At 43.6% G+C, this 25,383-nt stretch overlaps 1 pseudogene; it reads left to right on the top strand.

Annotated features, from left to right (window-relative positions):
• The window catches only part of LOC145345298 (uncharacterized), a 77,320-nt pseudogene extending 56,834 nt beyond the window's left edge, over positions 1-20,486 (top strand).
• The last annotated feature ends 4,897 nt before the right edge of the window (positions 20,487-25,383 follow it).

Raw genomic sequence — 25,383 nt, 5'->3', positions numbered from 1 at the left:
TGGACGTTCCTGGAAATCAACTGTTACATGTGTTGATATTTTTCTCTTTTATTCCGCAGGTGCTTCGGTCCACCTTGTTGTCTAACGAGGGGCATACACACTGTGGGTCGTGCGTGGGCTGCTCTTGGATGGTTCGAGAGTAGCCTAGTACTCCGCGTCGTTTGTGTATGCTTAAAACTGGACCAGCAGATGGGCGCCACAACAGCTCAGTGGCTATCACCGTTAGCTGTGCAGATACATGGATTTGGGCCAGTGTCTGTGTGAGTTTGCACATTCTCCCTGTGGTTGTGTGGGTTTCCTCCGGGTGCTCCGGTTTCCTCTCACACCTCAAAGATGTGCTCTTAGGCTGATTAGTGGAACAAATTGCCCCTAAATTATTCTCCACTTAATCTGGTTTCCATTGGGGGTACCATAGGCATAGATATGGGTCAAGGGTGGAGGAGGAAAAACACATAGTTAAGATGGCGGCGCGGGCTCGTTGGGCCGAAGGGCCTGTTTCCCGTGCTGTGTTGTTGTTTTGAAGACTGAGGTAGGGTCGGGGGAGGGGGGGGGGCGGTGTAATGAAAGAGGCAGACACTCGCGATTCGTTCTTCTAATATCAGTACAATTATGATAGGTCGTCTGCTCTCTGTCTCGGCACCAACAGTCGTTTAATGTATTTCTGCAGATGTCGAGCTCATCGAATAATTTACAAATACTGCGAGTTAAGCCATGGCTGAAACATTCGAACAGTTAACTGTCCGCCATGAAATTGAGCTCTATGCAGTGAGCAGTTATTTCCGTAAATAAATTTAGTTCATCTGTTAATTTTGAGGGTAAGGTATGTTTGAAATTTTGGAACAATTAATGTTCAACTCATTGAGTTGATATCTCAGTAAGTTTATTGGGACTATTCTGTTGATTTTCAGGGAAGGCACGCCTGAACTACTGGAAAATAAAATGTTATTAGCTTGTAATGAGCTCCACGCTATTAACGGGTATTCCCGTAAATGTGCATGGCCCATTCTGTCGGTATTTCAATTGGACAAATTCCCTTTATAAACTGAAGCGCCTCCCTCAAAAACAGCTGCGTTTTAATGCTTTGTTCATTAATACTGACAATTTTCACAGCTTCTTCATTTTTTTCTCTCTCTCTCTGATTTCGATCCTGCTTCTTGATTAAAGGCTGCCAATTTATTGCTAGGCGAATTTTTATGTTGTTTGCCGAATAATAACTTGCTAGTGCGTTATGATGAAATAGCAGAAAATGTTGCCTTTTCGAGCGAGAACACGATGTGAAGTTCTGGTGGCCAGACTCTCTGAAGGATATGATTACACCAGAAAGGATGCAGAGGAGATTCTGCAGGATGTTGCCTGGTGTGGAGAAATCCAGATCTGAAGATGGTCTAGTTAGTCCGTGATTGTTCTCAGAGTAGAGAATCCTCAGGGCGCCCTAAGTGAGTTCTCCAAGATTGCAAAAGTCCTAGACAGAGTATATAAAAAATACCCGTTCCTTTTCGTGGAAGTGGCAATAACCAGGGGATATCGATTGAAAGAAAGAGACAGCAGATAGTTTGGAATAACTGAAAAAACTGTATTCACACAGTGTGGTGAGAAGATGGAAAACAATGCTTGGTTGGTACAGGCCCAAATCCTTTCAGCATTTTTGAAAATGCAATTGAGCCCTTGAAATGCCAAAAAATAAAAATAAATAAAAGGTGATGGAACAAGCGCTGGCATGCCCTCCTGCACCCTTCATTGAACCCGGATCTGCAAATATGACCAACATTGCCATCGACACCGCATCCAGGTGACCAGCTTTGTCTTTCGCAGAAACGTTCACTCAGTCAGTAAATGGTCAGTTTGAGATATTAGATAATGTTTCAGCCAGGTTGTGTCCTGAAATCGAAGAAATATATGTTGATTTTTGCCTTAGATTAATGGCAGCATTTTGAACCAGAATGTAGCCAAAGCACAAGGAAAAGGTCTTGCAGAAAACAAAGCTCAAGAAGTGGCCACATGGTCTCCCCTTCTTTTGGTGCTTTGAAAAGTCACTCAAATTCTGTTCATCCTCACTGATACTAACTGCAAGCCTGGAAATAATTCCACTTCAGTTATCTGCACAAGCACAATTGAAACTTTGCGTGGAATATGGTTGTCGCGTTTTCAATTTTTTTTTCACAATGACAAATACTCCATTTGTTTAGACGACGATTCTATAAATGGTGCAGGATTGGTCAGCTGGTTGCACAGTGGCAATATACCCACTCATGGCCTAATAGCTAGATGTCATGTGGAAGGTTGTTTTTAACTTGCTTGTATGTCAAGAAATTGAGTGAAAAAACAGAAATGAATGTATGTGGGTTCAGTCTGATTCTTGACATAAGGAACAAGGGACGAGACAGAAAGTGGAATTACTGCAACACTTCACAATGGAGGCTGCTATTGTACCGTTGTCTGAATAACGTACTTGTGTTCTATTGTTCAATAATTCTGTGTTTCGACTGATGTTGTTTTTGAAACATTAATCAGCTCATATTTCCTGTTTCTAGCGTTCTCTGGAATTCGGCTGAGCGATTCTGAAGGTTAGTGTGGATTATTTTCTAATCTGATAAAAGGTTTCATTCGTCTTTCATCAAATTTGAATGGTTTGCATTAAAAAAACTCCTGCCCAACCCATAACCTCGGTCATCTGTGAATCCAATGAGTGCCTTATCCTCCTCACTTCCAGTCCGAGAAACGCACCTCTGTCGCTCTGACAGAAATGATTATTCATGCATACTTTCTAGGTTTAGAAAAATACTGACAAACGAAGATCTAAAAAAATGTCTTCAGCCGGGGAGAAATGATCTTATCGGTTTGATTTAACACTACTTTTTTAATGAATTTCTGGAATATCAAGCGAATCAAAAACAAACTTCGATTTTCAGTTGTGCCTTGGACAACTGTAAGAGGGAAATGCATGGAATGACATAATTTAGTTCACTTTTTTGAAACAATATATTCACCTGCGTTCAAGGAATTTCATTGGGAATCCACAACCCTCGTTTGTCATTTCAAATCGAACACCTCCCCCGCGAAAGCTCGCTGTCAGCAAACAAGCTGACGTATCTGCCTCTTCGCTGCCGTTTGATGTCATAATTCCCAGTAGTAAAAACACTTGAAATGTTCATCATTGAAATAACTCTCAAGTTCGTCTCTCTTTTGCAAGCGCTGTAGTGTTCCATATTTGCCCTTGTACTTATGCGGTTAAATTTACATACCTGTTGTGCCTTCAATCTCTATGATAGATGATAACATTTGACATCAAGGCAGTGGTATGTCACATGCACATCTACAGATCTCGTTCTAACTGTTTTGTTTTTATATTCCGCCGCTGACCCTGCACCACAGGCAGTGATGCCACTTGGCAATGCGAGTGGAGTGTATCTGCAGGGTGAAGGTTTCAAACTTACCTGCAGAGTTACTGGACATTAGCACAATAAACGATTCGATTTTTTTTAACCGAATAAAACATTTGCCGCACTATTCTCAGTATAATTCAGAGAATAATAGTGCAACAATCATTGTGACCGTAACTGTAGCAGGTAAGTGAGAGCAAACCGAGATTGTGAATGTGTTGATTTCTCACCCATGCCAGTTCACATATCCCTGCGTCATTAGTGTAAGAAAACTTAGCATACTAAGAAGAGCAGAGAGGCAGATGAGGTGTCAGGTGTGGATCTGGAGCACTAATCCCTCATTTGAGCCACATGGTCATCCAGTCATGATGAAGTCAATTCATGTATCCTTTCGGTTTAACTCCTCGTCCAATTTTAACCTCTGTTTAATCTAAAGGTGTATAAAATTATGCTGCTTTCATCGATTCAGAGATGTCTACAGCACAAAAGGAGGCCATTTCGTAAATCGTGTGTCCACGCAGTTAAACATGTCTCTGACTACACTCATACCATTTTCCAGGGCTTGGCCCTTAGCACTCGATAACGCAGCAACTCAATGAATATCTAATTCTTTTCTGTAATGTTACAGGAGTTAGTGGCTTAGTCATGGTCTCAGTCAGTGCATTCCTGACTTGAACATCCAAATGAGTGAAAAATATATTCCTCAAGTCCCCTGTAAACATTCAGCTCCTTTCATTTCATCATTGTCCATGTCGTTATTGACCACTCTGATAATGGACATCTATGCAACTCATGAACTTCTGCACCTCGAACAGGAAACCTCATGGCCATCTCTTCTCCAAGTAAAAGATTCACAGCCTAACCAATCTTTCCTCTTTTAAGCAGAGCAGGCAGCATCATGACCAATCTCCTTTTCATAACTGGCATTTCAGTACTGAGGGAGTCAAAAACCTCTCAGATATAAAGTAATGAGGAAACTTTATTGGTCAGGAATTACTGTTAATCAGTGTTGCTGCTCAATTCCGTGAAGGTGATATGGAGCTGCCTGTAAAACATCCAGAGCACCCGAACTCATAGATTTGCTTCATGACTCTTAGAATAAATTTAATGCTGAGAGGATCAATCTGTCTGAACTTAACTTTTTCAATTGTTGTCCCACAGATTACCCTCAGAAGCCAACACTTTCTACTGACCGCCCAGATAAGGTATACCTCAGAACTGAAGAGATTAAGCTTGCTTGTAAAGCACCGTCTCCATATTCCGGCAGCAAATTCTACTTGTACAGAGGTCAGCAAAATCAAGAGACTGAAAGTAAAACATGCAGTCCAGAACAATCCAGTGTCACATTTACCATCAGAATTCCATTGGGCACCGTGTCAGAGGATTTCTCCTGTGCGTACGAAAACACTGTTTCACAGCCGGAGAGAATCTCGGACAGAAGTGACACCCTGAGGGTAACAGTAGTGGGTAAGTATTATAAAAAACTAAGAGCATCCAATTTCACTCAGCGATAGTTCATGACAAGATAATAAATGGCATTCAAAGTAATCTTTTGTCGTGGAAATCTAGAGTAACAACCACAATTCCCATTGTTAAAGGCCCTATTAGCTCTTTAGCTAATGCAGAAACCGAGCTGAGATACCACGGTGATATATCTTATTCCAGTTCAATGTTATGAGAGTGTGAGAGGAGGACATCAGGCCATGGGGCAGTCAGTCAACAACACATTGAGGAGAGCGTGAGAGGAGGACACTGGGGCAAACAGTCAGCAGGACCTGGAGAACAGTATGGGAGGAAAACATTTTGGCAACAGGACAGAGGCAGGGCCACCTTGAGGAGAGTGAAAAGCGAGGACAGACAGTATTTATGCCAGTAGTTCAGTACTACAGTGCTGGGATTTGAAGTAGAACTGAGACTGCCCTCTACAGAACAATACATTTAGTATTTTTCGAAAGGATCAAGCAGTAGGATCTCTCTAGGTGGCTGTAAATTAACTTAATATGAATGCATTTTTTAAAAACTAGTTGCTCTGGGTGCAAATTGCAGTTACTGGGATAGTGTGCTTCTCCTGTGGAATGCAACAAATCAATGACTTTAAACGTCCCAGATGAGTATGTCTGCAGGACATATGTCCAGTTGTAACTCTTGTCCGACCACATGGATCGATTGGAGCTGCAGATGGACACACTTTGGAACCGATAGGAGGCAGCTAGCCTGAAACTCAGGGGTTTTGGTGAATTGGAGACCCCAGGGTGTAGGCAGATAGATGCATGAGCCCAAAAGTCGAAGGCAGACACTGTCGAAATTCGCTGTGCTATCACCCCCTCTAATAAGCAGACTGTCCTGGATACTTTTGAGGAGGAATGTCTGTCGGGGAAGGCGACAGCAGCAGACAGTGTAGCAGCACCGCAGCTGGCTCTGTTGCACAGCAGCGAAGGTAAAAGTTCTATAGTAGCAAAATGGAAATTCAATGTGTGTCACACAGACAGAAGTTTCTATGGCAAAATAGACTTCGGCATGATGTGTTGCCTCGCTGGTGCCAGCGTAAAGGATGCCTGCGCAGCATGGGACACCGTTAAAAATGAATTCGAGCAGCCAGAGGTCGTGGTAAGAACGACATATGCAGGAACGGTGAGGAGGTCCTGCAATAAGAGTTCAGGGAATTCGGTAGTATGTTGAAATCAAGACATCTAGGCTATTAATCTTGGGATTAATTCATGTTCTACCTGCCCGTGAGGCTAAAAATAAGAATATACCACAGTTCCATATGTGCTTGAAGAGACCGTGCAGTGGGGAAGGGGTTAGAAAGGTGGATAATTGGGATCCTTCCATGGCATTTGGGGCCTGTACAAGAAGGACGGTGTGCACTAACGTTGGAGAGGAAAAAATATGCTATCGGGGATGGCTACTGGTGTCGCACAGGAGGGTTCACACGCGTGTGCCAAAGAGTAGGAACCATAGCAGTAGGTCAAGAATTCAAAATGAACTAGCAACAGTCAAGACTAAGGCCAGAAGGGCGAAGGGGAAGAACATAGGAAATGAATACTGAACCCGACTCGACGGGCAATCTCAGATTCATCTGTTTTATTGAGACGACTACGGTACGTGAATGAGATGAACTAAACGCTTGGATTGTTGCAAGTATCTATGATATTGAAGACATTACAGGTAATCGATGAGAGAGGGACAAGGCTGGTAGCTTACTTTTCTGGGATTTAAATATTTCAGGCATGATTGAGGCGGGTGTAAAACAGGTGGAGGAGTTGTTTTACGGATTAGGGAGAATAAAGGAGAGGGTACATGTGCAGGTAAATGTTCAGGATGTTCCGGTAATAGAAGGAGTAGGGGGCATGAGAGAGGTTAGTAGCGTTTCTCCAAATAAGGTCGAGATGAAGGCTGGTATAAAGACACTTTACCTGAATGCACGAAGCATTCGGAACAAAGTGAACGAGCTGATGTTGCAAATCAACACAAATGGGTATGATCGAGTGGCCATTACGGAAACGTGGTTGCAGGGTGACAGGGACTGGAAGCTGAATGTCCAGGGGTATCAAGTGTTTAGGAAGGATAGACGGGAGGAAAAAGGGGGTAAGGTAGCTCAGTTAATTAAGGATAATATCAGGGCGGAAGTAAGGGAAGATATAGGCTCCAAAGAGCAAAACGTGGAATCGTTGTGGTTGGAGATAAGCAAGAGTAAGGGGAGGAAGACGCTGGTGGGTGTGGTCTATAGGCCCCCAAATAATAACTTTGAGGTGGGGCGGGCTATAAACAAGCAAATAATTGACGCGTTCAGAAACGGAACAGGGTTAATTATGGGGGGTTTTAATCTGCATGTTGATTGGATGGCCCAAGTCGGGCGCTGTGGGCTTGAGGAAGAGTTTTTGGAATGCTGTCGGGATAGTTTCCTTGAACAGTATGTAACGGAACCTACGATGGAGCGAGCTATCTTAGATCTGGTGTTGTGTAACGATGCACGTAGAATTAAGGATCTTCTTGTGACGGATCCTCTTGTGACGAGTGATCATAGTATGGTTGAATTTCTGATGCAGATGGAGGATGAGAAAGTAGGGTCCAGAACCTGTGTCCTCTGTTTGAACAGAGGGGAGTATGATAGGATGAAAGCGGAATTGGCGAATGTAGATTGGTGGGGGGGGGGGGGGGGGGGGAGGCGCATATTGGTTGGTAGGACAGCTGAGGAACAGTGGAGGATTTTTAAGGGGATCTTTTTCAGTACTCAGCAGAAATATATTCCGATGGTAAAGAAGGACTGTAGGAGAAGTGATAACCAGCCGTGGTTATCGAACGAAATAAAGGAGAGTATTAAATTAAAAGCTGGTGCGTTCAGAGTGGCTAAAAGTAGTGGGTGATTAGAAGATTGGGAAAGATTTAAAAATCAACAAAGAATGAATAAGGAAGTGATAAAGGAACGAAAGATAGACTATGAAGCTAAACTATCTCTAGATATAAAAAAAAGGCAGTAAAAGTTTTTACAAATATATAAAGAAGAAGAGGCTGGCTAGAGTGAACGTCGGACTCTTGGAGGATGTGCGAGGGGATTTAGCAGTGGGCAGTGAGGAAATGGCTGAGGCTTTAAATAAGTTTTTTGCCTCGGTCTTCATGGAGGAGGACACAAATAGTTTGCCGGATATTAAAGATAGTAGAATGGTAGGAGATGAGGGCCTAAATGCGATTACTATCACTAGAGAGATAGTACTTGATAGACTAATGGGACTGAAGGTGGACAAGTCCCCAGGACCAGATGGAATGCATCCCAGGGTTTTGAATGAAAGGGCAGAGGTGATCGTGGATGCCTTAGGAATTATTTATCAGAATTCGCTGGACTCCGGGGAAGTGCCAGAAGATTGGAAAACGGCTAATGTTATGCTGCTGTTTAAGAAAAGGTAGCAGACAAAAGGCAGGGAATTATAGGCTGGTTAGGTTAATGTCTGTAGTTGGGAAAATACTAGAATCCATCATCAAAGAAGAAGTAGCGAGGCACCTAGAAAAGAATGGTTAGATAGAGCAGACACAGAACGGATCCATTAAGGGGAAGTCGTATTTGACGAATTTATTGGATTTCTATGATGATGTGACTCGTGCAGTAGTCAGAGGGGAAACAGTGGATGTGGTCTTTTTCGGTTTCCAAAAGGCGTTTAATAAGGTGCCACACAAAAGCTTGCTACAGAAGGTTAGGGTTTCCGGAGTTGGCGGTAAGGTGTTAGCATGGATAAAGGATTGGCTCTCTAATTGGAAGCAAAGAGTTGCTATCAATGGGTGCTATTCTGGTTGACAGTTGGTGACAAGTGGAGAGCCGCAGGGATCGGTGCTGGGGCCTCAACTCTTTACCATTTACATAGATGATCCGGAGGAGGGGGCTGAGTGTAGGGTGACGAAATTTGCTGATGGCACGACGATGAGTGGAAAAGTAAATTGTGTAGAGGGTGTGGAAAGTGTGCAGAGAGATCTGGATAGGCTGAGTGAGTGGGCGAGGACCTGGCAGATGGAGTATAATGTTAGCAAGTGTGAGGTCATCCAATTTGGCAGAAATAATAGTAGGAGGGATTAGTATTTAAAAGGCGAAAAGCTGCAGCTTGCTACGGTGCAGAGGGATGGGGGGGGGGGGGGGGGGGGGGGGCGGGTCCTTGTGCACGAGTCGCAAAAACCCAGTCTGCAGGTGCAGCAGCTGATCAAGAAGGCGAATGGAATGCTGGCCTTTATAGCGAGGGGGATAGAGTATAATAGTAGAGAGGCCTTGCTGCAACTGTACAGGGTAATGGTGAGGCCGCAGCGGGAGTACTGCATGCAGTGCTAGTCGCCGCACTTGCGGAAGGACACATTGACCTTGGAAGGAGTGCAGGGGAGGTTCACTAGGCTGATACCGGAGATGAGGGGTTGTCCTATGTAGAGAGACTAAATAGACTGGGTCTGTACTCGTTGGAGTTTAGAAGGCTGACAAGGTTCTTATAGAGGCGTATAAGATAATGAAGGGGATGGATAGAGTAGAGGCAAAGACATTCTTCCCGCTTAGAAAGGATGGCAGCACTGGACGACACAGCCTCAAGATAAGGGGGTGGAATTCTCTGCCCGTTGAAGTGCTGGAGGCTACCTCGCTAAATATATTTAAGTCACGGGTAAATAGGTTTCTGGTAGGCAGGGGAATTAAGGGTTTTGGGGAGAAAGAGGGAAAGTGGAACTGATCCACTTCAGATCAACCATGATCTTATTGAATGGCGAGGCAGGGTCGTAGGGCTAGATGGTTTACTCCTGCTCCTATTTCTTATGTTCTTATGTTCTTATGAATATCATAGCTGTACTGAGGGGGGAGGCACTGGAGGGCTCAAGAAGCGACACCATTTGAGTTCGAAATCAGGACTGGGAATTTGTAGTCACTTTGATGGAGTTGTAATACAGCCGTCCCAACAGCCAGTGACAGACAGAGCAACAGGTCTGTGAACAGATGATGAAGAAAAATGTAAAACCAACAAGATTGTTCTGGTGATGAGGTTAACTTCGCCTGTATTAACTCGACTCCCCATTGCCAGCGGCTTGGATTCAGGGCGAATTTACTCCTGCACACAGGAAGGTTTCTTCTACCAATATGTGAATAGTCCAACTCGCTAAAGAGCCTTACTTTGCTGAGGACTGGGGAGTAAACTCAACAATGTGTTTAAAGACTTCATGGAGACATTTCCAGACATGCCAACAATTCCATACGTTTTAACTTACTTATCAATCAGGACAACTCATGTCCTCGGATGAAATTAATAAATTGGGGAAAGGCTAATGCCGAAGGAAAGTAAACGTAAGTGGCAAAACGCTTAGAAACATTAACCTTCTGAGGGATCTCAACGCACAGTTCCACAATTTCCCGAAAGTGCAAGCACACCTGGATAAGGTGGTCAAAAAGGCGTATGGCATGCTGGCCTCAATCAGTCGGGGCATATGCTATTAAAGTTGGTAGGTCATGTTGCAGCTATGTAAAAATATAACGAGGCTATATTTGGAATATTGTGTATGTTCGCCACACTACCAGAAGATGTGGAGACTTTGGAAAGGATGTAGAAAAGGTTTTCCAGGCGGATAAAGGATTTATACCAGTGGTTGGGTACTACAATGTTAAGATTTAAAATGGAACGTAGACTGCCCTCTACAAAATTGTTTGTTTAGTTTTTTGGGGGGAGAAAATGCTAACACAAGAGCCCCTCTAGTTCGCTGTAACTTAATAGGAATTCATTTTTAAATAAATATTTCCTCTGGGGTAATGACAGTCAGTGGGGTAGTATGTTTCTCGTGGAGAATCATAGAATCAATGACTGTTTAAACGTCCCTGATATGCTCATCCACAGAACGTTTATCCAGTTGCATCACATATCAGCCAACACGGTTAGATTGGAGCTGTAGTCGGACACATTTTGAGGCCCATAACACGCGGTGAGCTGCAAAAGGCATGAGTTTTAGGGACGTGGTGAAATACAAGTTGTAGACACATAGCGCCTGATCTCTGGAAGGCGCAGACGGACCACGATCGAAATTCACTGTGCTTTTCCCCTCTCTAAGAAGCATACCACTTTGGATGCATTTGAGAAGCAAAACCCATCAGGGCAGGGCGACTGCAGTTTCCAGTGTGCTGGCACCACAGCTGGTTCTATTTTACAGCAGGGGAAGTCATAACGCAGTTGTTTGTTAGTAATATGGGACTCTGATTTCAGGGGCATATTTAGGCATTTTTGTGACAACAAAATAGACTCAAGTCTGATGTATTGCCTTCCTGGTGCCAGGGTCAAGGATTTCTGAGTGGGCGCGGAACATTCTCAGAAAGTGAAGGCGGGCAGCCAGAGGTCGTGTTGGAAATTGGTTTAAAAAAATCATTTAAGAAGTGAGTGTGTGGAGGCCCCGCAAAAATATTTCAATGCATTAACTAGTGAGTTGCGGATTCCAGATTGTTAATCTGGGGACTACTTCCTGATCCGCGTTCCAATGAGGCTGGGAACAGGAAGATAGTGCAGTTAACTACTTGGCCAAATCATTTGTAAAGACAAGTTTTAGATACTTGGATAAATGTGCTCCTCCTACGGCAAATTGGACCTGTGAAAGAAGGATGAGGTGCGCCTAAACTGAAGAGGAACAAATATCCTGGCAGGGAGGATTGCTAATGGCACGCAGGATGCTTTAAACTTGTGTGGGAGGGAGGTAGGAAAGGGAGTAGTAGATCAACAAGTCAAAATGAACGAGGAGATTTTAGAGACGAAGGCCAGTGGGGCGATCCTGGCAGGAAGGATTGCTAATGACACTCAGGATGCTTTAAACTTGTGTGCGAGGGTGATAGGAACCGGAGTAGTAGATCAACAAGTCAAAATTAACAAATAAATTTTAGAGACTACGGCCATTCGGGCAAAGAGGAAGAACAAAGGGAGAGGCTAGTGAAAACGGTAGGATTCCCACCTGAGGTGTATTTGGTTTATAGTGAGGAATATGACAAGTGAAGCAGCTGAATTAAACGCCTGGACTACTCTAGATAACTATATATTTGCAGTTATTACGGAAGATTGTTGATAATGGAACAAGGTTGCCACTTTAGCGTCCCATAACTTAAATGTTTCAGGTGTGACAAAATGAGGATATCAAATCGGTGACAGAGTTGTGTCACTGTTTAAGAAGAATATGGTACCTGTACTGAGGAAGGTGGAGGGCTAATCCACGAGGTCATATGGGTTATAAATCATGAATAGGAAGGGTGCAATCACTTTGATGGGGTTGTACTAAAGGTCTGTCAGCATCCAGTGGCAGATCGAACAAAAGAACTATGGAAAGATGATGGGGATTTTTTGTAAAACCAGCATGGTTGTTCTGGTGGGTGAAATTAAATTTGCCTTTCTATACTGGGACTCCCTAGTGACAGTGACTTGGATGGGTGGTGGATATTTGCGTCTTGGAGTTTTTTTTGAAGCAGTATGCAAATAGCCTAACCATGGAAGGGGCCTGAGTTTCACTCGTGTTGGAGAATGAGCCCGGCAAGGTGTTTGCAAGTTCCATGGGGGAGCATTAAGAGCAGCGCCCTTAATTCTGTAGGTTTTGAGTAACATCAGTTAGGACAAGTTTGATGCTTAGGTGAAGTTAGTAAATTGGTGGAAGGTTAATTCCAGAAGGAAGCATATAAGAAATGTCAGAACACTTAGAATCATTAACATGTGGACGGATCCAGACGTACAGGTCCATAGGTCTCGGAAAGTGTCAGCACACGTAGATCAGGTGGTGAAGAAGGCGTATGACATGCTGGCCTCTTTCGGTCATTCACTCAGGCTTTCCACTTTCCGTTGTAATGATATGCTATCATCTGCACTGTCTGCAAAGACGCCTATATTTGCATCATCAAATTTGGACAAAGGTCTTTCCATACCAGTATCCAAGTTCTTAAGAAACAATGCTAATAATGGACGTCCTAACACAGATCCGTATGGGAAACAACGAAACACATACTGCCACTTTGAATATCTACCCTTTATCCGTACTTTGTGTCAGCCATCGCTCAATCAATTACTATTCAGGTGAATAATTTATCCTCAGTTCTGCGGGCTTTTACTTTATTTAACAATCTGTGTCGTGCGGCTCAATCGAATGCATTCTGGAAATGCATTTATACAACATTCAAAAACATCCCCTTTTTCATTAACTTAGCCGCCCCTTTTGTATTTTTTGGGCATTTTCTACCTTTCTTGAATCCAAGCTACAATGTGTTTCGGGTGTTCAGGTCCGCTAACATCGAATATAGACTGCAATATTTTCCCCAACATAGTCCGAAGGCGAATTGTCTGCAATTCCTTCATTTTGTTTTTCAACCGTAATTAATAAAGGATTGGCATGAGGAATCTTGCAATCCAGTTGGATGACTCCTGAATCTAAAGCAATTTGAAAGGTGAGAGTTGGAGCAACTACATTGTACCCTTTTAAATCCTTTAGCACCTTCGGATAGAAACAGTGAGGCCTTGGGGATTTGTAGATCCATTGGTTTCATCCTTATCAATCTGTTACTCAATGTTTTGCGGCCTTTTCAGAGAGGAATTGTCACCATAAACTTCAGCCAATGAAAAGACTCATGAAGCCAGTGTCCCAGTTAAAGACATGTTTACATTTGATCAATGATCAGTGGGAGAATGAGAATTGTGCAGTCCTGTGTCTGAGAAGAAAAGGCCTAGGACATTACAATACCACTCGGAACTTACAATGAATTGGCTAGATCAATAATTGATTTCTCAACTTTGTTTTTTTTGCGCCTCTCCAGCAATTATTAACCAATCCTCATGACACAAATCAATCACTATTACAACAGTCATGCACCTTAGACACTTGCATTTTCTGACATCATCAGGTTTCACTGATCAGTAGAATCCGTATCCCTTCTCCCCCTGTCGCTGATGCTTCTTTCTCTGTTGCTTCGCAAACCTTGAAGCATGGCTACAATGGTCAAAGTTTCTGTTCCAACCAACTTTCATCCACGTGAGTAGCTGAACCAGAAAGGTGAACTTCTCACCTCTGTGAACGGCCGTCTTATTACAACATTTCAACAGATCTAATCAGTAACTCGCATTCAGAACATACTTCCGTAACATTTGTTGATACAACTGTGCACATTCTGTGGTTTCATTGTTCTAATGAATATTTTTCTGTCTGCCAAGGCATCACCTCATCATCCTTCACAGAAGCTTGCCTTTGTCTATATTGAGCAATTGCTTTAAAAATACAGATTATACATTTTGTCATATTAAAATGCATATATTAATCATAAAAAAACGTGTTTACATATTCTACTTACTATGTTCACACCGTTTTCATGTGGACAGTTCCCCTGTTAGATTGTGTGCCTGATCTGAGGCCATTTCACTCAGTGCTGGTGGGTGGTATTAGTGTCTTCAATCACTGACTATTTAAAATGTATTTAACCTACTATGAGTTTCTCCAGCGCTTAAGGTATTCTTTTAGACCCTGCCACGGTACACGATTAATTTCCTTGAGTCTTCCGACAAACCGTTCCCCATTCCTACTGTAAACACTGATTAAAAATAATCATTCAACGTGTCTGTCATTTTCCCATGCTCATTAACAACATCCTCACTTTCCGTCTTTGGCGGGACAGCGTTGCTTCTTTAACTCCCGCTTTCTCTTTATACAATTATTTTATTTATTATCGATATTGATGTCACATGCAGACGTACATTCATAATCCTTATTTGCAGCGTTTTCATCTGCTTACTTACCCTTTACTGTTATCCATTCCCTTCCAATTCGGCAGGAGCTGTGGGGTGTGTGTGTGTGTGTGTGTGTGTGTGTGTGTGTATAATAGCTTTATTTGAGTTTACATTTTTCCTCTCACTTTAATTCTCCATCGCTCGGTTTTCCGTGGATTTGTGCTTCTCAGCGGCACGAACTGGTTATTTTGTGCCATGTACGTTTCTTTAAACACACTCCACTGACGTTCAGTTGTTTTACACATGAGCAGATTTTCCATGTTGATCGTTTTCTGTCTCAAGCAATTAGCCTTCCTTATCAAAATCTAAAATTCGAATAGTTGATTCGTGTATTTTTTTTTCGCGGCCAAATGCTGCATTGAAACCCAAATGTTGATCGTTATTTGACAAATCGTCATTTACAACCTAATTGATAACCCAGCACGACACAGTACCACATTCCTAATTCCAGTATTCCTTGTCCCGTTCCCTTGCTCTCTTCACTGATACTAGTTTTGCATTTTCAATAGTCTGGTTGGAGAAAGAGGCATCGGTTGGATTCTATCACTGGATAGAGTGATTGTTTCTGTTGCATTGCAAGCTCTTTTTTTTTGTTTTCCCCTATCCATTATCTGAACAACGTCTATTCGTTCTGCCCTCTGTTACAGGCACAGTGAACTCTGGGCATATGAATATTGACAGCAAAGTGTTGATGTACTCTGTGCAAAGATTAATCTCATTGCAGACCAGGAATCTCCCCCGAAAATACAGACAGAAATAACTGTAGTAGTAAAAGATTTGCAGCTCTACATCATCAACATTAGTTCGCTTTATTGATGCACCTCCCATCTACATTAAGGGAGAAACTGTATAACGGAGGTGATGGATAAGAGGACCGGACCCAAACTATTTAGCCACACGGCGGGCCCAAATATCATCAAACATATATATCAAAATCAACTGTTGTACTATATCCCTGTAATCAATTTCCAAGTAACAACGGTGAATGACTTCAAGTGAAATTCCAAGTAGGAGTGTTCTCACGTGTCTGCTTCCCATATAATTGTAGATGGTGCACACGGTTACACACGGGGCGGATAGTCACCACTACCTGCACTGCTCCCGCTGATTCACCCTCGGAGAATAGAAACCCTACAGCGCGGAAGGCAGCCAATCGGCCATCGAGTCTTACCGACCAAAATCCACCCAGTCCCCCTTCCCTTAAACCCACACGTTTACCCCCCTAATCCCCTGAAACCAGGGTCAATTTACCATGGCGAGACAAATTGACCCACAGATCTTTGGACCATCTATCAGCTTCAACTTTTACAGAGGGAGCATTTAGTGCCAGCAATAGAAACCTGGTAGAACAGTGCAGATGTGAATATGGAGCCTCAGTCAATGGAACTTGGTTGGAATCAGGGTTCAAGAATTAGCAATCTCTGCTCCCCATCACCTTCACTATAACAGCTGAGTGATGGGGAGACAAGATTGCTAATATAGCTGTTACTCTGCATAACAGCAAGCCTTCACTATTACAATGTATAAGACTTCAGGTATCTCAGTGTCGCTACTTAGATCAATTTCTCTGGGGTATGTACCGCATACTTACGATACAAGGCAATTATCTATGTTGAACTCTGAGGATAAGTGTGTTGTAATTTGGATTGCTGCCAAATTGGCTACAATGGGAGGAACCGTCTGTCGGGGGGTAAGGATTCTACCGAAGTTCCCTGCACCACAATAGGCTGCATCCGTCCGTGTGTGTTATCAAGTCGTTCACATTATTGTCTTTCTTGCTAACCTTTCAGCATCACCCGACAAGCCATCACTAACTAAGTTAAAAGCAAAATACTGCAGAGACTGGAATCGGAAACTGAAAGAAAAATGAAGTGCTGGAAAATCTCAGAAGCTCAGACAGCATTTGTGGAGGGAAAATAGAACCAATATTATGAGAAAGGTTGGCTGTTTCCACAGATGCTTTCAGATCTACTGAGATTTTCCAACGTTTTCCGTTTCCGTCAGTATCTGTCGACCCTCCTGAAAAAAATATCAAAAGTGACGAGACTGTGATTACTTTTGAGGCACGGACTTCTTATCGAGGGAGCACTTTTTTAACGGAGGTACAGATTAAGAGAAAACGAATCAATCAGAACAGACACAGCCAAGTCTGGACAGTTTGTGGTCACATTTACTATTGCAGCCCTGATGGACAAAGGTTAGTGTTATTTCCATGAATCCACTAAAATGCAGTGTAACGGGAGGTAGAAGTGAAACCGTGATGGCAAATCTAGTGGTTAGATTTGAACAACAGTAACGCTTGAAATCTAACTACTCTATGATCATCCAAAGTCATGCTCTGAAATTCGGCCAGAGTGAGAATAAATTTCAGGCCGTAATGTTCCCATGTCTCTGCTTCCCATGTACCTGCAGGTGTTACGTACGGCTACACATAGGAGGGATGGTCACCACGATTTGCACTGCACTGCTCTCGCTGAATCACCCTCATGAATAGACTCCCTTCAGTGCAGAAGGCCATTCGACCTATCGAGTCTGCACCAACCATAATCCCACCCGGGACTTATTCCCTTATACTCACATATTTACCCTGTTAGTCCCCTGACATTAAGGTCAATTTACCATGGCCTCTCAAACCTTTGGACTATCTCCACGCTTCTACTTCTCCCACAGGAACCAAAGGCTGGTTGTACCTCAGATGGCCACGCAGGAATGCATTGGAACATCTCCTGTTAGCAATAGATTCCTGGAACGGCACTATAAATGTGAATGTATAGATTCAGTCTATGAATAATGGTTGCATTCAGCGGCCAGAGGGTATGTCACTCTCACTGTAACAGCTGAGTGAAAGGGAGCAGAGATTGTTAAAGTGCTTGTCAGTTACGCTTCATAACAGCAGCAAGACTTAACTGTTACAATGAGTAAGATTTCAGGTATTTCAGGGTCGCTACTGGGATCAATGTCTCTGAGGAAATTGCCGCATACTCTGCATTCTGGGCCGGAAAATACAAACAACTTGATGCAACATTCCGCCACATTATATATTGATGCTTATTTGGAATTTATGGCAACAACTTTGTCCTCCTTCAAAATTATATGCCGATGAAAGTTATTTTACGATGTAAAAAACCTTATCAAGTCGAGCCTCTCTAACAGACATGTTGCATCCCTATATAGGAATAGCGAGGGTAAAGTTTGCAATTTCCTCACCATTACATAGCTGACCAGAAATCTCTCCTGAAGATACGGCCATCTGTATGTAATGGAATGGTTGCACGATCTAGAGATTCGACCTGTTTGTCTGCGTTATCAATGCTCCTTCCTTGCCAGCAAGCGTAGAGGAAAATTACAAACGGAAGGTGTTGGATCAGAGGAAGGGACCAATCTATTTTGCGAAAGAAAATATGTGAACCGATGTACTTGCACATTTGCAATCCATTTTATCATCTGGAAGTAACATTTCAAGTCGGGAGATTGAGCAATATTTCAATAACATTCTAGGTCGTAATGTTAGGTTTCCCTTGTGCATCTAGGTGGTACCTGTGAGTTCCTGGAATTAACTGTCAACGTAGCCTTAGTGTGTTACGGCATTGTATTTGTATTTGTTGCCATTGTGTACCTCAGGTTGAGGTGGGTGGGTGGGGGGGAGTGGTGAATGCGTTTTTTTTCACTGGTTAGCAAACGATCGGCGGTTCCTTGGTTCTGAATGGTTTCGAGCTTCTCAGGATGTTCTGGAACTGCAGTCACCCCGGCAAGTGGACAGTACTCCATTATATTGCTGAACTGTGCCTTGCCGATGGTGAACAGGCTTTGAGTAGGCAAGTGTAGCGATACTCGCTACAAAATTCTCAGCTCTTACAAAATAACATAAGAACATAAGAAATAGGAGCAGGAGTAGGCCATCTAGCCCTTTCGAGCCTGCCGCGCCATTCAATAAGATCATGGCTCATCTGTCGTGGCTCAGTTCCACATTCCCGCCCTCTCCCCATAACCCTTAATCCCCTCGCTTATCAAAAACCCATCAACCCGCGTCTTAAAAATATTGAGCGAGGCAGCCTCCACCACTTCAACGGGCAGAGAATTCCAGAGATTTACCACCCTTTGAGTGAAGAAGTTCCTCCTCAACTCCGTTCTAAACCGCGACCCCCCCCCCCCCCCTTTATCTTGAGACTGTGCCCCCTAGTCCTACTGTCCTTTCTGAGCGGGAAGAGTCTCTCCACCTCTATCTTACCCATCCCATTCATCATCTTATATGTCTCAATGAGAAATCAGGCTAATATCGATAGTACAGTCCTATTCGTAATCATCGCTCTAAATCAAATGGACAATGATAGTCTATTTGTTTAGGTTTCGACAAAGTTACTAAAAAATATCTGTCTGATGCATCAATATTGTCTGATCATTGACACGGTACACGTGATTAGATATATGAATTGACTTCGACAGCTATATTTGTATAGTTAGGTTGACAAGTGCTATTTGTATCTGGCAATACTATTGACGAAGTGAAAATGAACAGAGGAATAATGCAGCATAGGATTTAATAGTAGATGTCGGCAAATTCAACCCACTCAGCCTGCTTCGCCTTTCAGTCAGATCATAGCCGATCTCTTCCTGGTCTCAAATCCACCTCCCCACTTGCTCCTTATACCCGTTTAACATTTATTTTTATGAGATATTTATCTATCTTACTTTTTATTTTTCAAACCGTTCAATGAATCCTACTGTACCGCGTTATGGGGCAGCGAGTTCCACAAAGTCATTATTTTCAGCAAGAAGTAGTTCCACCTCATTCCATTTTTAGATCTACCATCACTCAACCGATTCTTGTGACGTCTTGCTCTAGGTTGCCGCTTTGGAGGAAATATTTCATATATATTTATTCAACAATTCTTTTTTAAAAGGCTAGGATCGGACGTCCTCTTATCAATCTAAATTCGAGCGACTATAAGCACAGACTGTTTACTCTCTCCTCATAGCACAAAATCTTCATTCAGGGAATCAATCTGGAGAATCTCCACTAATCTGCCTCCAATGCCACCACATCCATCTTCAAATAAGGGGGAAAAATCTGGAATGGTACTCCATATGTGATTTCACCAGCACACTTCAGAATAGCGAGAAACGTATCTTTTTCATGCTGAAATCTCTGAAATCCGATAATCATCAGCATTGTATTGTGGACAGTATTGCATAATTGTGCAAAATGCACTTTGTTCCCTTCCAGTGGTAACAGAAGAAATCATTCGCCCGATACGAAAAAACACAATGACGGGCAATTAAAATCCCATCCACATACACGTCCCACAGCAATTTGCAACCCCGGCCATTAGAATTTCAATCATGGTGAAATTGTGCAGGACTTTACGCCAGATTTAATCTTGAGTCAAACGGTTTTATTGGGATTGATTTTTTAGCTCAGGTTCAGCGCCCAATCTGCTCTCCAGCAGAGAGTCCCAATGGTTCATGAAACGTTCCAAAGAGCAGGGCGTGAAAAAAGCGTTTCCCTGGAACAGAAGCACCGATTTTTTTTTTAACTGTCGTTTCCTATCATTATTCGAGAGACCTGCCATGAAGCCCAACCATAAACCTGGACGAATCGCGTGGTTTATACTTAATAGGGGAGAAGTTCACCATTACCTGCACTATTCCCACCGCTTCTCCCTCTCCAAACTTGTACTTTTATAAAGGAGACCAAAGATTGGATGAAACAGAAATGGGCGCTCAGAGCAGCATTGGAACATTCCGCGTGGCCAATAGATACCAGGAAAGGCGATATAAATATGGTTATAGATTCCTTGCCTCTGGGAGAAAGTTAGAATCAGCGCTCAGCGATTCTGTCACTATCAATGTAGCAGATGAGTGAAGGAGTGTAGAAACTTCATGTGATTGTTAAAGTCGCTGGATAATTATAGGCAGCCCCACTTTTAATGCCGCTGTTTTGCGATGAGTCAGAGAGTCTTGCTGCCGCAAGCTCCAGGCTGTGTCTCTGCAGCTAATGTTGCATTGTCAAATTTTGGTTGGAAAAAGAGATGCACGCTGTATTGCCCTCCCTACTTTGTTTCCCCAAGCCTAAACGTTGCCATAATCTGAACAGCCTCTGTTTTTTCTGCCCTCAGTTACGGACACATTTAAGCATGGTTATATGAATAGTGAGGGTAAAGTTTCGACAGACTTTCCGCAAGGATTGACCAGTTAGCTGAGCAGGAATATCTCCCTAATTTACCGACAGCCAGTAGTATATTATATAGTATATTAATAGAAAGATTTGTTGTTCTTTATGCTCAAACTTTTGTCCGTGTTATTGATTGGCCTTCCTCATACATCAAGGGTGAAATTCTAAACTGGAATGATGGATCAGAGGAACGGACCCAACCTATTTAGCCACAAGGTGGGTCTTGTAATCAAATACATATCAAAATCTAGAGTCGCATTTTACCTCTGTGATATAGTTCTAACTAACACTAGTAAGTGATTGAAGTGAAACTTCCAGGTGGTAATATTCCCATTCGTCTTCTTCCCTGGTACTTGTAGATGGTACACACGTCAGCCGCTCTGTTTGGATAGTGGAGGTAGGAAATGCTGGTGCTGAGGTTTCGCATGTCAATCGAGGTTTCCCCACATGCATTCGAGCTGCTTGTTTGTTATTGGATTTGGACGTATCCAGGAAAATGGAGAGTAGTCCATTACCAACCTGACCTGTACCCTAGCAGATTGTGGACATGTTTTGGGGCTGCTGAGCGGTGTGTTTCTTGCCATAGGATTTCCATCCTCTGATACAAAATTAATGCACGGTATTTACAGAACTGTTCCCAATTCAGTAACTGGCCTTTAAAAAAACAAAATACAGCGGATACTGGGATTGTGAAGCAGAAGTAATTCCTATTCAAGAACAGAAAGGGAGGTTACTTATGAAGACAAATGAAGTGGGTGAGATCATTAATGAGTGTTTTGCATCGGAATTCACCAAAGATATGGACATGAGGGATGTCAAAACAAAAACAGAAAACGCTCTAAAGCCTGGATAAGTCAGACATCATCTGTGGAGAAAGAATAAGACCAATGTTTCGAAAGTGGATTCCCTTCGTGAGTGCAAAAGGCAGACAAAATAGGATGAGAATTATACTGTCAATGTGAGAGGCAGGGAAAAGTGTGGACGTTTCTGTATTTACCAAGATTTCATCGACAAAAGTGGAAAAGAAATGTAATTGGCGGTTAAAAAGGGCGCGTCAAGTGTCAAACGACAAACTGAGGAATGTGGCAGATGACTCCAGTGACTTGGGTGGGACTGGGGGAGGCGATAAACAATACAGAAATAGAGATTTCCAAGCGGTCAAATGAACTATGGATTAAATTAAATTTGAAAATATATAATGCATAATGAAGTAAAACTGGATTAATAAATTAGAGATACACTTAATAAGTGAAAATAGAATGCAGAAGGGGGTGGAGTTAATGCTTAGGATTTGTTGAACTTACTTTTCATTCCGACGGGCTTTGATGTGCCTAATTAGAAAATGAACGGTTGTTCCTCCAAATTGAATTTGGCTTCACAGGAACACTGCAAGAGGCCATGTGGACAGGAGAGCGGGGCGATATTTTGAATTGACAAACGAAAGGAAGGCCTAGATCCTGCTTGCAGACTCTGATGATGTTCTGGAAAACGGTCACCTAGTCAATATTTGGTTTCCTCGATGTAGAGTACAATACATTGGGAGCACCGAATGCAATAGACCAATTAAAAGAGGTGCAAGTGACGATCTGCTTCACCTGAAAATAATGCTTGGGCACCGGGATGGTGAGCAGCGAGGAGGTGATAGCACTTAGACAATTATATTACTAGAAAATTGACAATGATGGTCTTTGTTCAGCTTCTGAAAGTGTTTCTATAAACAATCTGCTCAGAACATTCATTTTGACTGTCATTGAGCATGTGATTAGAGACACGGGTTTCTGTGACTCCTCTGCCAACACACCAATGTTTGGGGCTAATACTTGGCTCGCAGATTCATGGAAATAACGACTGATAGAAGTGGTAGCGTGAGCGGAAGAGTCTTGGGTTGTTGTTGTTCGTCCATCGTCATCGCTGAGGACATTGACACCATTAATCATTTTGAGTCTGGTTGCGGTGTGTCCGAAGATGACTGATCAGGCCAATTCGGGCACGGAATGTTCTGGCACACATTGGACAGAGCTGTGTAGACACAGTAGTTGTTGCTCTCGTGGCTCTGGACTTGTGCAGCTCGCGCTTAAATTGCGCTTCAGCAATACACCTTGCTTCGTGAGCTTGACAGCCTTCGTGGATGAGGCGCCAGGTAGGGCGGTTTTGTGTCAGCGTTTCCCACGTGGTCGTGTCAACGTCAAGCGACTTCAGGGAGGCTTTGAGTGTGTCTGAAACGTTTCTTCTACCCTGCGTGCGAGTGTCTTCCAGCACAGAGTTCCCCAAGAAGGAGCACTTTGGGTACGCCCTCGTCTGACATATGGATGACATGACCTGCCCACCGGGTCTGCGCTCTCATCAGCAGTGTATGGGCTGATGGTAGACTCGCTCTAGAGAGAACTTCAGTGTCTAGTAGTTTGTCTTGCCATCGGATGCGTAATATTCTCCGATGACAAGTCATGTGGAAATGATTGAGTTGTCTTTCATGCCTTCGATAAACAGTCCACGTTTCACAGGCATACAGGAGGGTAGTGGGTACCACGGCGCTGTGGACCTTCAGTTTTGTTGCTGAGCTGATTCCTCGTCGTTCCCATACAGTGGGGTGCAGTCTACCGAAAGCAGAACTTGTCTTTGCTATTCTGCAGTTGAATTCTGCATCAATAGTCACTGCTTGGGAGAGGATGCTGCCAAGATAAGTGAACTGGTCCACTGCCTGTAGTTTCTGCCCTTTGATTGTGATTATGGGTTCTGTGTACGGTTCATGAGCAGCAGGCTGGTGCATGACTCCGGTCTTTTTAATGCTGATGGTGGGTCCAAAGTTGCCACAAGCCGTGGAGAATTTGTCCATACTGACTTGCAACCCTGGCTCTGAGCCAGCATACAGGCAGAGTCATCGGAAAAGAGGAAATCTCCCAGAACAGTCTCTTTAATTTTGGTAATAGCTTGAAATTTCCTCACGTTGAAAAGCTTTCCATCCACTCTGTACTTGAGGCCGATTCCAGCAACACTGTCCTGGAAGGCATGATTCAGCATGGCAAAAAACGTCATGCTGAACAGTGTGGGTGCGAGCACACAGCCCTGTTTGACGCCATCGGTGACTGGGAATGCCTCAGAGGATTCTCCGCCATCAAGTACTCTGGCCATCGTGCCATCATGGAACTGGCATACCATCTGAATGAATTGGGAGGGGGGACGGGTGGAGAGGGGGTGCAGCCGAGCTTTGACATGATCCTCCACAGGCTTTGTAGGCTTACATACTGAAGGCTTTTGCGAGGTCAACAAAGGTTGTGTAGAGCTCGCGATTCTGCTCCTGACACTTCTCTTGAAGTTAGCGCACAGCAAAAAATCATCTCAGTAGCCCCACGACCTTTGCGGAAGCCACACTGTGACTCTGGAAGCAGGCCCAGCTCCAGATGAGTGACCAAACGATTTAGCAGGTCTCTTGTGAGGGTTTTTTTTTCCTGTGATGGAGAGCAACAAGTTTCCTCGGTGGTTGTCGTACGTGCCGATTGCCCTTCTTCTTGTAGAGGTGTACAGTGGAAGCATCTTTAAGTTCCTGAGGAATGGATCGTTGCTTCCAAAAGGACTGGAACAACTCGGTGAGCTTCTCGATAAGTGCAGTATCAGCAGCTTTATAGATCTCTGCGGGTGTGGCGACTGCCCCTGGGGCTTTGCCACTGGATAGCTGGTGACAGCTTTAGTGACTTCGGCTTCTACCAATGGGTCATCCATGGCGCTGTTGACATCAACCTGGGGAATCCTGTCTATTGCCTCATCATTAATAGATGGCGGTGGGCTGAGGATGGCTGCAAAGTGTTCAGCCCATCTCTACAGGATCTGAGCCTTCTCTGTAATGAGAGTTGTACCATCTGTAGTCAGGATGGAGGAACTCCCGAGAGATTGAGGTCCACAGAGAGTGTTGACGGCTTCATGGAACCGTTTCAAGTCGTTTCTGTCAGCATACCCCTGTATTTCATCTGCCTTGGCGCTCAGCCAGGCATCCTGCATTTTATGCAGGTTATTCTGCCAGCACTGGTAAAAGTATTTTTCTTGGCAGCTGAAGATGGGTCCTTCTGACAGGCCCGATGAAGGCGGCGCTTTTTAACAAAAAGAATAGCAAAGGCAATTTCTGCTTTTGGTAGACTGCTCTCCATCGTATGCGAACGTCGAGGAATCATCCCACCAACAAAACTGAAGGTCTACAGCGCTGTGGTACTCACTACCATCCTGTATGCCTTTGAAACGTGTACTGTGTATTGAAGACATGCAAGACAGCTCAATCATTTCCACATGACTTATCTTCGTAGAATATTACGCATCCGATGGCAAGACAAAGTACCAGACACTGAAGTTTTCTCTGGAGCAAGTCTACCATCAGTCCACACACTGCTGATGAGAGCGCAAACCCGGTCGGCAGGTCATGTCATCCTTATGCCAGACGACCGCATACCCAAGCAGTTCCATTTTTGGGGAACTCTCTGCTGGAAGACGCTCGCATGGAGGGCAGAAGGAACGTTTCAAAAACACACTCAAAGCCTCCCTGAAGTCGCTTGACATTGACACGACCACCTGGGAAACACTAGCACAAAACTGCAGTACCTGG

Source organism: Carcharhinus amblyrhynchos, chromosome 7 (assembly GCF_965287045.1).
Source record: "Carcharhinus amblyrhynchos chromosome 7, sCarAmb.v2.hapA, whole genome shotgun sequence".
In the NCBI taxonomy this organism is placed as follows: Eukaryota; Metazoa; Chordata; class Chondrichthyes; order Carcharhiniformes; family Carcharhinidae; genus Carcharhinus; species Carcharhinus amblyrhynchos.
This window is presented reverse-complemented; position numbering and strand designations above follow the sequence as displayed.